Here is a 15,715-nt window from a genome sequence, read left to right as displayed (position 1 = left end):
TAGGTACTAGCTCTGTGAATCTAGGCAAGTCAGTTGACTTATCAATGTTCTAGGAAACTCTTAAACTTTAAGTTGAGAGGAGGTGCTAACCTAAATTGGTGGAAAGATTCTTCATCGAGATTTCTTTATGTCAATGAATCACATTTTCAGTGCCATAGCCCTAGAATTTAGTTGAGATTTTGATAAACCTTTTAATTTCCTTAAAGTCAGTAGTAGAGTGGAAAGTGCAGTGTATTTGGACAGAGAAGACTCATTTGAATTCTGGTTCCATGAGTTTTTGTGTGTCTTTGGACAGTTCTCTTTAAGTTTCTAAGTTTCATCATTTGTAAACTGAGGGTATTGAATTAGATACTTTAAGAAACCTGGAAACACTCTATGTTCTATAATCCTATTACACTTAAACTTCAAATGGTGCCAGAAAGTATAATGTTCTGAATTGAGAGAAGGAAGGGAGGAAAGAAGGGAGGGAGGGAGGGAAGGAAAGAAGGAAGAAAGGAAGGAAGAAAGAAAGGAAGGAAGGAAGGAAAGTAAAAATGAAGGAAAGAAGGAAAAGACAAGAATATTCTATTCCTTCATTATAATCATGTCTGTAACTTACGTATCTACTGTTAAAATTACATCTGATTTTGGAGAGCTTCTTCTGTAAAACAAATAAGCTTCCACCAAACACATAGACTTTACAAATGTACTGAAAGTAATGCTACTAAAAACTTGAAAAACATTGCTTATGGGCTGAGAAAAAAAAAATCCTATAATACTTTTCTTTGGAAATTTCCATTTGTTTTGCAATCAACACCACAGAATATTGATGTCTTACTAATGGAAATTTTAGCACCCTGAGCCACTCACAATGGTGGTACAAGTATGCCTGTTCTGCAAATTCTATCTTACTACATTGGGGAAAAATATCAAATTCTTTAGCAGCTGTTATTAAGCTTACTGGGCTGCAAAATGCAATGAAGAGCTTCATTTCACTTGCCAAGACATGCATCTATATCTGCAAAAGTGCTGTGCTACTTTCCTGACATTTGAACTGTTCTGTCAGTTAATGGAAAGTGTTTTCAGACTGGTATTACAAAATGAAAAGCATATAATACTGCTATGGTTTTAGAACACAATAATATGCTAAAAATTTGTATATATACATATAAATGTTGTTAACTAAATAGGTAACTGTAGGTAAAGATGCTTTTTTCATCTATAGGGAATATGGAGAAAGTCAGTTTGCTTGAAAAAAAAAAAGTTGTGTGAAATGGAATAATAAGAAAGAAGATTCCAAGGTATTCTGCATAAACCTTGCCTAGGTTGAGGTTGGGATAGATTTAAAATATTGGACAGTGTATTTTGTACTGCATCCTAGAGAAAATAAGGGACAACAAAAGTTGTACATTTTCATTTGCATTGGTATCACCACTATTTAGCATATCACCAAGCACATTGTAAGAGCTTAATAAATGTGTATTGAATATTTGATAGATATTTCCAAAAAGTTGAATACTTTGAAATTGAATAAATTTATTTATGATTACATTTCAAATGAAGGAGCTATTTTTTTTTTCTCATTTTTCTAATGAAGTACCAATCGTGGCCACTAGAAAATTAAAGAATATTTCACAGGTATGATATAATTTCATATTTTGAACATTGTATAGAGCTATTAAATCCTTCTGGCATTTCTATACATTAACATCAACAATTATGATGTAAGGCATGACTTAAATGAACTAGTGCTTTTGGAAAAAAAATATATATATATATGTATATGTGCGTGTGTGTGTGTGCGTGTATGAACGATTTTAAAAGGAGCATGGGATATCTTGCTAAATTTGGAGTTGAGGAGAACATAGTTTAAACTTTGCCTTTGATATTAGTTACGTATCCATGGGCAAGTCACCTTGATTTTCTATAGAACTGGAATAAATGTACCAGTAATGGAAAGCAGTATCACGTAGTAGAGACAGTAGACCTAGAAGTTCACATTATATCTTTTCATACAAACTGGATCTGGGACTCTTTGCCAGTGCCTCAAATAAGTCTTAAGATAGTAAGTTATAGAAGTAAGGAGTTTGCATGTATAAGTGTGTGTGTGTGTGTGTGTGTGTGTGTGTGTGTGTGTGTGTTTCACTCAACAGTAAGTTTCTTAAAATGATGGAATTATGTACTGTTAAGGGTTAAAATTCTAGCTAAACTGTCTAAAATATCTAATGAGTGGTCGCCAATAAATTATAAGCTTTAGCAAGAGTTAGACTTTTAAGCATTTATTAAGGAGAATAAGAATTTGGTAAAGAGAGAGAAAGGCCTAGATTCCTATCTATTAAAGGGAGAGCACATTTCTAGCTCTGCTCTCCACCAGAGTCCTCAGGAAAGAGAGCGAGAGCGAGCGCCAGTCTCTTCCATCCTCCTCCCACTAGGCCGCGTCACTTCCTGACGCCAAAGAAAAGACTCCTGGTCTTGCCCTCAAAAACCGTCGTTTCATGGGTGGAACTCTTCTACAGTAAGTCTCCAGCAGGTGGCGTCATTCCAATCGTTACAGTACACAGACCATAGTTAATCAAGTACCTACCTTATAGGGTTGTTGTACTAATGAAATTAATTCATTACTAAAAAGTTCTTTGCAAACTTAAAACATGATATAAATGTTTATGCTTTGTAATTGTAGTACTAATTGTTATTATTCTTTGTGAACATCTTTTAGGAATTCTATTTTTATTTGTAAAAATTGTCAGGCCTTTTGTTGTAATTCAAATGGTTTAGTTCAGTTCAAATATAATTCCATGAGTTTTCAACTGTGAATGATTTTGCTACTCTCAGCAATACAATTATCCAAGACAATTCCCAAGGACTTATGATAGAAAATGCTAAGCACCTCCAGAGAAAGAACTGATGGAATCTTAAAGGAGATTGAAGGATTTTTCCAAAATTTTATCATCATCATCATCATCATCATCATCATCATCATCATCATCATCATCATCATCATCATCATCACCACAACCGCTATAATCATTTATTATGCATTTAATTTACAACATGACTAATATTAAAATATTTTGCATGATTGCTCATGTATAAACTATCAAATTGTTTGCCTTCTCAATATGGGAATGAGAGAATTTGGAACTCAAAATTAAAAAAAATATATTAAAGATACTTGTTTGCATGTAAGTGGAAAAAATAAAATAAAAATAGAGAGTAAACAATCACATGGATTTATTTGTTTATCTCAGCTTGAGATTTCTAATCAAGTTCCCTATTTGTTCCCTTCCCTTCTTTCTATCCTTTAATTTCTTCCCTTTTTCCCTCTCTGGATCTAAGAAATCAGAGTAGTTTTCTCTTTAAAAAAAAATCAAGCTTAAAATGATAGAATAATTCTTAAACAATCTCTCTTTAATCTCTTTTCAGATCATTTATTTTATTTTTCCTATTAGATATTTCACATTTTTCTTCTATTTTTGTAATTCTTATTATTTTGTTTGTTTTATAAGGCATCATGGATTCCCATTCTAATTTTTAAGGTATTATTTTTTTAGTGAGCTCTTGTACCTCATTTTTTTTTCCAATGATTTATTCTGATTTTTAAGGAGTGAATATTTATGCCTCTTTTAACTTTGGACCAAACATTTTTTTTAAAGTGTTATTTGTTTTAGTATTATTTTGTGACTCTTTTGCCAAGCTGCTAACTCTCTTTTCATAATTTTCTTACATTGTTCTCATTTCTTTTTTCCAAGTTGTCTTCTATCACTCTTATATGATTTTTAAAATCCTTTTTGAATTCTAGGAATTATTTGGGGGCCAGAGAACAATTCACCTTTTTTTTTCTTTTAGGCTTTTGTTATGACTGTTTTTAAATTGTTGTCTTCTGAGTTTGTGTATTGGTTTTCCAAGAGTAGCTTTTCATGGTCAAGTCTTTTTGTTGGGTTGATTCCTTACTCACTTTTTCTAGCCTATTTCTTGATTTTAAACTTTGTCTTAAGTTGTGTTTTGCACACCTAAGGATAAGAAGGCACTATACCAAGTTTCAAGCTTTTTCATGTTACTATTTCAGAGCGAGTTTGGGGAATCCAAGTTTTCCATGGTTCCAAGTGTAAAGAATTAATTGTTATTTGAGGTTTTTATGCCTTGGTGTGCACTGGCCTGGGGCTCCGCAAACCACATCGTGTTCCACCCACTGGTTGTAGCCATTGCCATGGTGCTGGCACCTCACATCATCACCACTTGCTGACGCCTATATGGGCCTGGCAAAATTATAATGATTGGAAGCCTAGTGAGGGCAGTCATGTAACTGTTAAAGAGACCATCCCATTGGCTAGGGCTGTGTGGTGTTTTTCTGGGATTGGGGGAAGAGTATTGGGCATTCTAGGTGGACGCTGGTAGGCAACAGGAGTTCTGCTGTGTATTCTCAGCTGATTCCTGGGGGGTGGTATTTTTTCAGGTTGTATAATTTCCCTTTAACCATTTTATTTCCTTTCCCTTGATCCTATTGATCCTGTTTGTGTTCTTTTTTTTTTTTTTTTAGTTCATTCTTGTTAAAATAAGTTTAAGGGCTACTACTGCTCCTCTTACTGCCACTGCTGCAGCCACTTCCAAGGTCTACTACTGGTTCAGCCATGTCATATGTTCCAGGCCAGTCCCAACTCTAGTGTCACAGACCTCTTTTACCAATGTTTTAAGGGGATTTGTGCTGAAAAAAATGTCTCACCTTGAACTTTTTTTTTGTTCTGTTATTCCTGCATTCCATTTAAGGCAATATTTTAAAGTTGTTTGGAGGGTGAAATTTGAAGAGTTAAACTGGTACCCTTTCTCTACTCTGCCATCTTGGCACTGCCCCTCATGATTATATCTTTTCCAGGAGGCTCTATAACTTGTTCAGTATTGATATAAATAACACAATATTTTCTATAAACAAGAACATTTGGAGGATCTCCATACCCACAGGGAATTTTCCCTTGCCCTGAACTCTGTATTAGATCTTTTGGTAAGATTATATCTCTACCTGTTCTATAGCTTGTCTGATGGTGGTTATCAGGGAGTTATTGACTTCTTTTTTTGTTTGTTTGGTTTTTGTGGGCAATGAGGGCTAAGTGACTTGCCCGGGGTCACACAAGTAGTGTCAAGTGTCTGAGGTAGGATTTGAACTCAGGTCCTCCTGACTCCAGGGCTGGTGCTTTATCCACTACACCACCTAGTGGCCCTGATCAGGGAGTTATTGAAAATTTGATTTCAGTTGTCATATTGATTTTATTCTTTGGAAAATTACAACAAAGTTATAATTATCAAAGCTAGTAGAACCAAACACACTTGGACCCTAAGATAACATCCTCTGACAGCCTAACAGAGGAAGTAGAAATAGCATTAAAGATAACAGTAGCCAAATTGTAACATGTATACGAAGAGGAAATTTGTGCTGGAGGCAATAAAAATTGTAAAGGCATTTAGAGACCAATTGGCAAGGCATCTAAAGAGAGGAATATACCAGAAGCATGGAAAAATCCTCAGATCTTATTGATTTCTGAAAAATAAGATGACAAAGGAAACATCTATATATTTACTCTCTGTCTATAAAACAGCTTTAAGAGGGTCATTTTCACAATCCAACTTAATGATAAATCAAGGTCATCCAACTTTAGTGTATTAGTAAGGAACATTCAGGCTTTCACAAATGACATTCAACAATGGATCATAACTTTATTATCTTACAACTGACTGAAAGATGTAGAAAATATAAAATAAAATTGGGGGGGTTGTAAAAACATTTAACTTGATAGAATAAAATATTACCTTAAACTTCTTTTACAAGAAAGCATCACTTATTTATATATCAAGTTCATTAAAAAAAAATAATATAGTCCCTATAAATCTGGAAGTGTTAAGGCTAATATCAAAGCCGGTTGTTATGAAAGACAAGAAAAAGCCTGTTCTAATGCAATTACAAAAATCCGTTAAGAAATCTTTATTCCTAGCAATGTACAAGAAATGGTGTTTTATAATTTTATTTTGACAACTTCACACCTAACTATTAGATGGGAAAGGCATGGCAAAACCAACTAAATAGCAAAGGCATCTTATAGCCAATAAGAGGATAAGAAACAAAGCAAGAAAGGAAGGAAGGAAGAAAGAGAAAGGATATCACTTGAATTCAGTTACAGTCAAGTATCTAACTATAATATATATGTATATGTATGTATATATATGTACACACATATATGTATGTATATATACATATATACATATATGTATGCATGTATATACATACATATTTAGTTACAATCAAGTATCTAAGTATAATATATGTGTATATGTATATATACATGAATACATATGTATATATGTATCTGTATGTGTATACATATATGTATGTGTGTGTATGTTATACACACACACACACACAGAGGGAGAGAGAGAACATCTCTAGAGTGGAAGAATCTAATCACCAAGTACTGCTTTTTTTGACTAGGGTAACTCTCAAAGATTATTTTCTACTTTATAAAGGAATGATAATACACATCATAGAGAGGATTCATACATTGAAGCCATTGAAATGAATGTCACAGAAACACAACATTTAGACTTAGAAGGAACATCAGCAACCAACTGAGTGATCATCAATCCTTTATTATAAGACTTGTAGTAGTGGTAGAAGGCTTAGAAGAAAATTCAAGGAGGGGATCCTAATATTTCTGCTCTCGTGCCATTTTATGTTTTCCTAACTTTAAATATAAATTAGAGTCTTTGATACTTCCACACATTGCTTCTTGTTCTAACCTCTGGGGCCAAGTTTTATATTTTGATTTTTAAACCTATTTTATTTGGCATTTCATGATTTAAATATCTTAGGGACAAAAACAGGATTTGGATGTGTGATTGCATTGGTATAGGATACTATAAGGTGAAGAAATTCCTTCTGCAAATATGGATTGACATTTTCTTTACAACATCTCTATTTTTAAAATATGTCTAGAATATTGAGAAGTTAAAGGAATTACCTCAAGTTTTAGAGGCCATATATGATAGACCATAAATAGTAGAGATAGGATTTGAACCTAGGTCTTCCTAGATTTGCAGCTAGATCTCCAATAAATATGACATATTGCCCACTGAAAAAAGTTAATTTAATTTTTATATTTGTTTTATTCAATATATTTTATGATATCACTGTTAAAAAATTGAGTGATTGAGTGATATGGTCATTAAAAATAAACTCTTCAAATGTCTGGAGAAGGGAAAAGGAAGAATAACTCTTATACTTAAATTCTTCTAATAGCTAAGTAATTCTTCATGTTAGATTTCCAAAATGTGCTGCAATAATCATTTGGTCAAAAAAATTCGTGATGAAGAAAAAATATTGGAAATAATTGTCTTTTTATGATGTCCTAAATCCCACCATTACCCCTTAATCTTGACTGCAAAATAATAATGACAACTAGCATTTGTTCTTTATTAAACTTAGAACATTCTAATGCATGTATGTTTTGAAAAAAATTGTTAACTATAATTGGAAATATTGTTTGTACAATCTCATATTTAGAGTCAACATATAGCCTTCCCATTATGGCAATATTTTTTAAAAATTCTGGGGGGCAGCAAGGTGGTGCAGTGGATAGGGCATTGGCCCTGGAGTCAGGAGAACCTGAGTTCAAACCCAGCCTCAGACATTTGACACTTACTAGTTGTGTGACCTTGGGCAAGACAGTTAAACCTCATTGCCTAATCCTCGCCCCCCCCCCCAAAAAAAAAATTTCTGGTGATATAGGAGCCTAGAGCAACTTTTCATCCAAACTTGAATTCAAAGCACTGCATGCTCAGTGGTTCAGAGATTTACTGGACAGTTTCTGCAGTGCCCCTGCCTGCTTCTAAGGATGGTTAATATAACATGGGGCTGGTTTCTTGGATTCTGCAAAGGAGACAATTCTGAGTTTGTTCTTAACTAGCCATAAATAATGAAGTCAGGGGCTATTCCCTGAAGGTATGTAGGTTCTTGAAGGTACTTGTTCTCTGATGCCAAATTTTAAAGTAATGAATCATGTAAGGCTTTATTTTCACAGTTGAGCAGATACAAATCCTCCCCATTTTCAACCATTATGGACTTCAAAGCAGCTGGACCTCAGTGAAATTATTTTTTGGCCCTGCTGGGCTATAATGAAATGATTTTTCACTTCATTTGAAACTTACACTGATTTGAATGAGATTGAAACTGAAATGGTTCAGGGTGTCAAATGATATAAAATGATGTCAATGGGGGTGGGGTATGAATCTCTAAATCATTGTTAATGAAAACAGCAGGCTTCACATGACTGTAACTCATACCAAAATAATTACCCCTCCTCCTCAATCCTCCCCTCTTCTCTCTGCATGTGTACTCTCAATAATATGAAGGTTAATTGCTCATAATGAAATGACAGATCAGAAATTGATAATTAACACTGAAGGAAATTTCTGACATAATGCCTTTCCTTTTATCCAGAAATGGTAACTCCATCCAAACTTCCTCTATTCATCCCTAAAAAGAAGTGAATTTTTAATTGATTTCAAAAAATATCTTCTAACATACATGTATATGTGTCTGGCTTTTGCATTTTTATAGCTAGTGCTTACCAAAATGTTTTTCACATAGTGGTTGCTTAATAAAATATTTTATTCATTCATTTCTTCATTTATTGCAAGCTAGTTTTAAGTCCTTAAACACCAAAAATTCATTTAGGGTAATCATGGAAAAATATGAGAAATAAATTATTACTTTTTGGAAGTCAAACATTTCTGGGAAAAGGAGACAACATTTCAAATAATGTGATGTCTATTTCACAAGTGCTAGGAGACTGGCATCATTTCAAATATGTGACAATAATAATCTGACATTATCTTAGTTAATATTTTCTGGATTGTAGAGGCCCATTATCAGAAGCTGAACTAGTAACAGAGTAGTTTCTCTTGTAAGTTTAACACAATTTAGAGCATCTTCTGTCTAAGTCAGCCATCACAGTAGAGAAGCAAGATAGCCCAATGCAATTTTACATACCTAATGAAAATTATATATGTAGCTATAGTTATATTTATATAGTTACAAATTCATTTTAGTTACAGTTATATATAGTCACATATAAACTGTTTACATATGGTCAGATTTATATACATTTCCATATAGTTACACATTTACATAAAGTTAATCTTGCATTAATGAGAGTTCAAGACAAAACTGACATTTTTTTTTCCTGAGGTGATTCCAGAAAAGAGGAGTGCCTTTAGCTATGCATATAGAATGAGTCCTATGCCAACTATTAGTAGCTGTGTAAAAATTAGTATGTATATATCACAGGAGCCAACATGGCAGAGAAAACGCAGTGAGCTCTCAAATTCATGACACGATCTCACAAAAAAACATCCAAATAACGTCTTAGGAAAAAAGTCACAGAAGAATGTGCTGAAATCATCTTCTAACCAAGAACAGCTTTGAAGGTCAGAAGGAGGGAGCTGCTGTGTTAATATAGGAGTCAAGCCCAAACCCACAGTCACCCTGACATAGATCCAGTCCCAGGAAGAACTCACCAGAGAAAGAGACCCTAAGACCCTCTGAATCAACTGAATCACCAGTGTCATCTGGAACTAAGCTCACAGTCTGGTGAGAGGGCTGAGCCCTGGGCAGGGGGGAGACTACAGGGGTCTATGCTGGTGCTGAGGCAGAACTTGGATTTTCACCCATGCTGAGAACCAAGAGGTAGGCTTGAGTAACTGTGGCCCAGGTGGGGGAGGGACACAGGCTCCTTGGAGCTAACAACCACAACACACAAAGCTGGTTGATTAGCAAGTTGGTCTGGGGTCATCGAAGGACCAGGGAACAGGCCTGGTGAGTGAAGAACCTGATTCTCCTTAAATCATACCACCTGGGACTTCCAAAGCTTCGGATACTGCAGCCTAGAAACAGTGACCCATTTTAAGGAGCTAAAAGTCAGGTCTGCATGATGAATAGACCTGAACTGAATGGCAAATTTGAATTTCAAATACAAGGCCCTAGAAAACCATAAGCAATTTGATCTGGGGGACATACCTGGGGTCTTGCAGAGGGCGACTGTCCTGTGTCTGAGGCCAGGTTTTGGCTGGGATCCCCCTAGGTCCAGGGGTGATGCTTTGTCCACTGTGTCACCTAGCTAGGTGATGACATCTTTAGGGTTAAATTGAGGGGTGAAGGGAATGCACTGGGGGAGGGGGAAGGGCAGAGGTGAAATCCTAAATGAAAGAAACAGGAAAAGGCTTGTGGAGTGAGGGAAGAGATAGGAGAGGAGCAGGGCAGTAAATGAAGTTTACACTCATCAGAAAAGGCTCAAAGACCTTAAACTCATCACAGCTGCCTCAAGGAGGGACTAACAGACACACTCAACTGGGTGGAGTAATATATTTAATCTGGGCAGTAAATGAGCCTAACACTCATCAGAAAAGACCTCAATCTCATTAGAATTGGCTCAAGGAGGGAATAATGTACACACTCAGTTGGGTGGAGTAATATCTATAACCCGCAGGAAATAGGAGGGGAAGGGGATAAAGGGAGAGGGACAAAAGAAGGAAGGGCAGAGTGGAGGAGGGGACAGAGAGAAGCAAATCCCTTTTGAAGAGTGATAGTATGAAAGAAGATGGATAATAGAATAAATATCATGGAGAAGGAAATAGGATGGAAGGGAAACAGTTAACAGCAGTAATCATGAAAAAGAGAAAAGGGGAAAAATTGTACAAAAAATATTTATAGCAACTCTTAGTGGAGGCTAATAATTGAGAATCAAGGGAATGTACATCAATTGAAGAATGGTGGAAGAAGCCTACTAGATAATTGTGGTGGAATAGTCTCATGCTATAGGAAATGACAAATAGGATTATCCTAGAAAAATCTGGATAGACCAATGAACATTGATGTATAGTGAAGTGAACAGAGCTGGGAGGACACATAGTGACAGCAATATTGTTCAATGAGCAATTGTGAATGACTTTACTCTCAGCAATGCAATGATCCAAGACAATCCCAAGGAACTAATGAGAAAACTTACTATGCACCCCCATAGAAAGAACTGAAAAAACGACACTTGTGGATTGTATATATTTAACCTGATTGTGATCTTGTGGAGGAGGGAGGAAAGGGAGGGAGGGAGGGAGAAAAATTTGGAACTCTAAATCTTATGAAAATGAATGTTGAAAACTGCCCTTGCATGTAACTGGAAAAAATAAAATAAATGTCTGTTACTATAAAAAAAAATATATGTATATGTCACCTCATGGTATAGCAGTGTCATAGAGGCTTTTTAGCTTTATATTACAAGGAGAAAAAAGGCTGAGTTCAGATCTATGTTGGTTATTCATTATCAGTTTCTCATTTCAAGATTTTTTGCTCAGATAATGTCAAAGGCAGCTGAACTCAATAATTAGAAGCCTTAGCCCAGTAGATTGGAAATTCCTTGAAGACAGCTATCTTTTTGTGTGTGTCCCCATATTTAGAACAGTTTAAGACACAAAGGAAAGTGTTTATTGACTAACTGAAAAATCTTTCTTAAGTTACCTCCCTCTAGTCCCCTATAGAGATGCCATTATGGAAACATATATATCTCTTTCATATTTGAATGGAATATTAATATTGAATGCACCTGATTAATATTTGAAGTGTGGTATAGAAAATAGTGAAATGTACTGCTTGTCAGGACCGTCAGTTTCTTGTTTGTTTTAGTGAGGCAATTGGGGTTAAGTGACTTGCCCAGGGTCACACAGCTAGTAAGTGTCAAGTGTCTGAGGCTGGATTTCAACTCAGGTCCTACTGAATCCAGGGCTGGTACTCTATCCATTTCACCAACTAGCTGCTCCAAAAACAGTTAGTTTTTAGAAAGGAAACTGACTGTAAGCTTTTTGAAAGGCAGGGTAGATCTAGTCAAGGTCATTGTGAATAAAGCAAGACAGAGTTGAAGAAGGATAAAGTAGGACTTGTCTTTTTGTGTTTCATGGTTAATGTAAACATTAAAAAAAAAGCTAAATTGGACTTGGAGCCTATGTTGACCTAGTCCCTTAGAGAACCACAATATTGAGTAGTGAAATAAGCTTACATAAGGAAATGTTCACGTTACTCTCAAGTTATTTCAGGGGTGACAACCAAAAGAGGAAGCAAAAGCTTACATAAACATTTTAGTTTTATGTAAAGTTTGACATGATTTGAGTTAAAGAAGATTAAAGCACAAAAACATTTATCTTGGCATCAGTTGCCTCTTATAAAATGAGAACAATGGATTAGGGGAAATTTAAGGTATTGTCTAGATTTTATATTTTATGATTCCCTGAGTTTTTATCATATAAAATTGTTATGAGTTTGTATATGTGTCCATGTGCACATGCATTGTATAGAAATGTGCACAATTATAGAGAAGTGGCTTCTAGGTAACATGGAGATATGAACAAAAATCTGGCCAACTGTTGCAGAATATAGGAGAAGAACCAAGTCCATACTTAACAGCAGATTAGGAAAGGAAGGGCCTATCAGACTTGGAGGAAATAGGATCTAGGACTTCAAAAGGCTGGGTAATTTTTCCTCTAGTCTAGAGGCATGTTTTTTTAGAGATTCCAGAAGAAAAGCAACTCCCTTTATGATAAATAAGGGGGATGGTAGGTTTTAGTTTTCACTAAACAAATTAGCCCTTTCCCACAAAATTCTAGTTATACAAAAGACTATCACAAATAGTAAGAGCTGGCCAACCCACTTACAAAATGCCAACTTGAGAAGAATAAACATACATACATACATACATGCATACATGCATACATGCATACATACATATACACACATACATATATACGTAAATACATATACACATACATACACATATGTGTGTGATATATGTGTATATGTAAATATATGTGTGTGTATTATATCTAATATGACATATATGTGCATTTATCTTCTAATATGGCAAAAATATCTAAGACTAAATGTGCTATTCAATTGGGAGCAAAATAAGATTTCAGCTCAAAACAAGATAAAAAACCAATTTCATCCAGGGAAGGTTCACTATCACTAGCTCTAGAATACTGAACCCTGGAGGTAAGAAACATTCTGGACCTAGATACACATAAATGTTTCTGATTTTAAGGGCTCTATTATGACATTAAAATGTTCTCTATTTTTATCACTGTGATAATTGTAAACTTTATATTCTTTGATGTTATAGTTATATTTTAGTTTTTTTATCATTGTACCTGATGCCAATATAGACTCACTTAGGCTAAGTGGATCTCACACCCATCAAAACATAGAGGCAAAATAGTTTTTCTTTTTTCTTTTTTTAACTCTGTGTCAGGCAGATAAGGTTTGCAGTGAAGTTTTTTGATTGGATTAATTTTTGACCTGTGCCTTTAGTTTGCATTAGTTAACATTTTATCCTCCTACCAGTTTGTGGTCTGGATAAAGAAACTCCCCTCACCCAAGCTTCACCCAAGCCTGTGATCACTAAGAGATCCCATGAACATTCCAATCACATCTGTGGATCTTCTGAGTTCTTGATTGGAGACATCTTTTACTCCTCAGTGCTTGCATACATTTGGTCCAAAAATTAACTGTTTTTTTATATTGTCTACTGTAAAATAGCTCCATCTTTTAAAAAATAAATTTATTGGAACTCTTCTGTGCCAGGGAACTCGTGATGGAAGAGGATCTCCAAATCCAGGAAAGAAAAAAAAAAAGAACTGCAGAGTATAGATGCTAAATGAACCATACTATTTCTTTTGTTTTTGATGCTGTTGTGTTTTTTTTCTATTTAGAGGTTATCCATCATTGCTCTGATTATTTTTCTCTTATAACATGACTAATGCAGAAATAGGATTAATGTTATTATGTGTGTGTATATATAATGTAAGCTGAGTTGTGTTACAATTGGGTCTTATATTGTATGAATTTTTATGTAGCTGTTTCCTAAGGAAATAACATTCACAGAGCTATACTATATTCAACTTAGGCACAAGAACATTGACAAGCTGAGGCTTTATTCTATATTCGATCAGAATTTCATTAGGATATCCCCTGTTTTCATAGGTTTTAGAATCATTTTATATTTGATAAAACAAATCCAAAGTTTTTTACATAGTCACATGATATGTGATGGTTGTTTCACTAGACAAAGCAGTAAACCCCTCAGTGATCTTAGTAAGTTTTTAAGATTAAACCACAGGAGGTGCTGCATTTCATTAGTAGAGGGAACTTTTTTATCTGGGAGTTCCCAATATCCTGGAAATCACAGATCTAGTTCTTTTCCCCTATCATATCACTAAAAAGACTACATTGCCAATTGGATTGATTTCCTTACAATCAGCAATAATGGTTACTGAAGGGGAACAGATGAAAGACAATGTAATCATGTTTTGTTTCATCTTCTGTGATCCTAAAGATGACACAATTTTATAAAAGGTATAATAATTTGGACCCAATTATCCTTCATCTTATTTTGGAAGTGTCCATCACCTTGAATAATAATTTACTTAATTGACTTAGATATGTAAAGGTAAAGATGATATGTAAGATATGTAAAACATTCATTTTAAGGAAAATGAAGGATTGTGATCCACATTGTTTGAGGGTATAGCCACATAGGAAATCATTTGCCAGTATGCACCTGCAGGTTTCTGTGTATGTACATGTTTTGACCAGACCTGTAACTGAGGAAAGTCCTTCCACTCATGTAATCTACTCTGCAAATTATCGTTTTTGTGAACTTGCCTGGAACAAGGAGATATTAAATGACTTACTTACGTTTCAAACACCCAGTATGTGTCAGAATTAAGAAATGAACACAGAGATGACTGATTTCTAGACCAGGTCTATATCCACTCTGCCTGGATTTATCTCATAGTGATTACAAGGATCATAAGATTTACATGATAATAATAAGACAAGGAGGAGGTTATGTAGAAGGAGAAAGAAACGTTAGATTCTCTACCTATAAAATACATGATATTGGGGTCCAATTATACCATTTATTAATTACAGTTTCTTAAGTAGAAATCTCAAGACAAATATTACTTAAATCATTTTACTTTAGAAATATGCACTAGTAAATTAAATTGGACATTGTTTATACATCATGTGTAATTTAAGATTCTAAATGTGGATTCTAATCTGTTCCCCGAGTTTTGGGGAAAACTGACTAAAATCACTGATAAAACGAGTTTAGGTTTTTAAGGGTTCATTGAAAAATAGAAAGAAAAAGATTGAGAACAGAATTCCAACAGCCTGGTATTCCTATCTTTCCTCAAATTTCCTCTGAAGTCCTCTGCCACCACCACCACCATCAAGTCAGGAAACCAAAAGAGAGAGCGCTCTCCGCGCAGGCCCTCTTTCCTCCTTCCTGTCTCCTCCCAGAAAATAGGAGGCTCCTCAAATTGATAGGCTGTTAGCCTTGATAGACAGCACCCATGAGCAAACGTCACTTCCTGACGCCAAGGAAAAGCCACATGGCCTTGCCCTCTGAGGCATTTTCCTCATGTGGAGCTTTCCTATAGAAAGTCTCCAGTAGGTGGCATCATTCCAATCATTCCAATTATACATATACATTGGCTATTGGCTATGTAAGATCCTTCATTTTTCACTTCTCTTTAAGTGAAGATACTTCTTGAGTCAGTAGAAATAGGTTCTGAGAAAGATTAAGGATTTTATTGCTTGGATTCCATTTGGTCTTCTGCATTGAATAGTTCACAAAATTATATGTAT

Source organism: Dromiciops gliroides, chromosome 1 (genome assembly GCF_019393635.1).
Source record: "Dromiciops gliroides isolate mDroGli1 chromosome 1, mDroGli1.pri, whole genome shotgun sequence".
NCBI lineage: Eukaryota > Metazoa > Chordata > Mammalia > Microbiotheria > Microbiotheriidae > Dromiciops > Dromiciops gliroides.
This window is presented reverse-complemented; position numbering follows the sequence as displayed.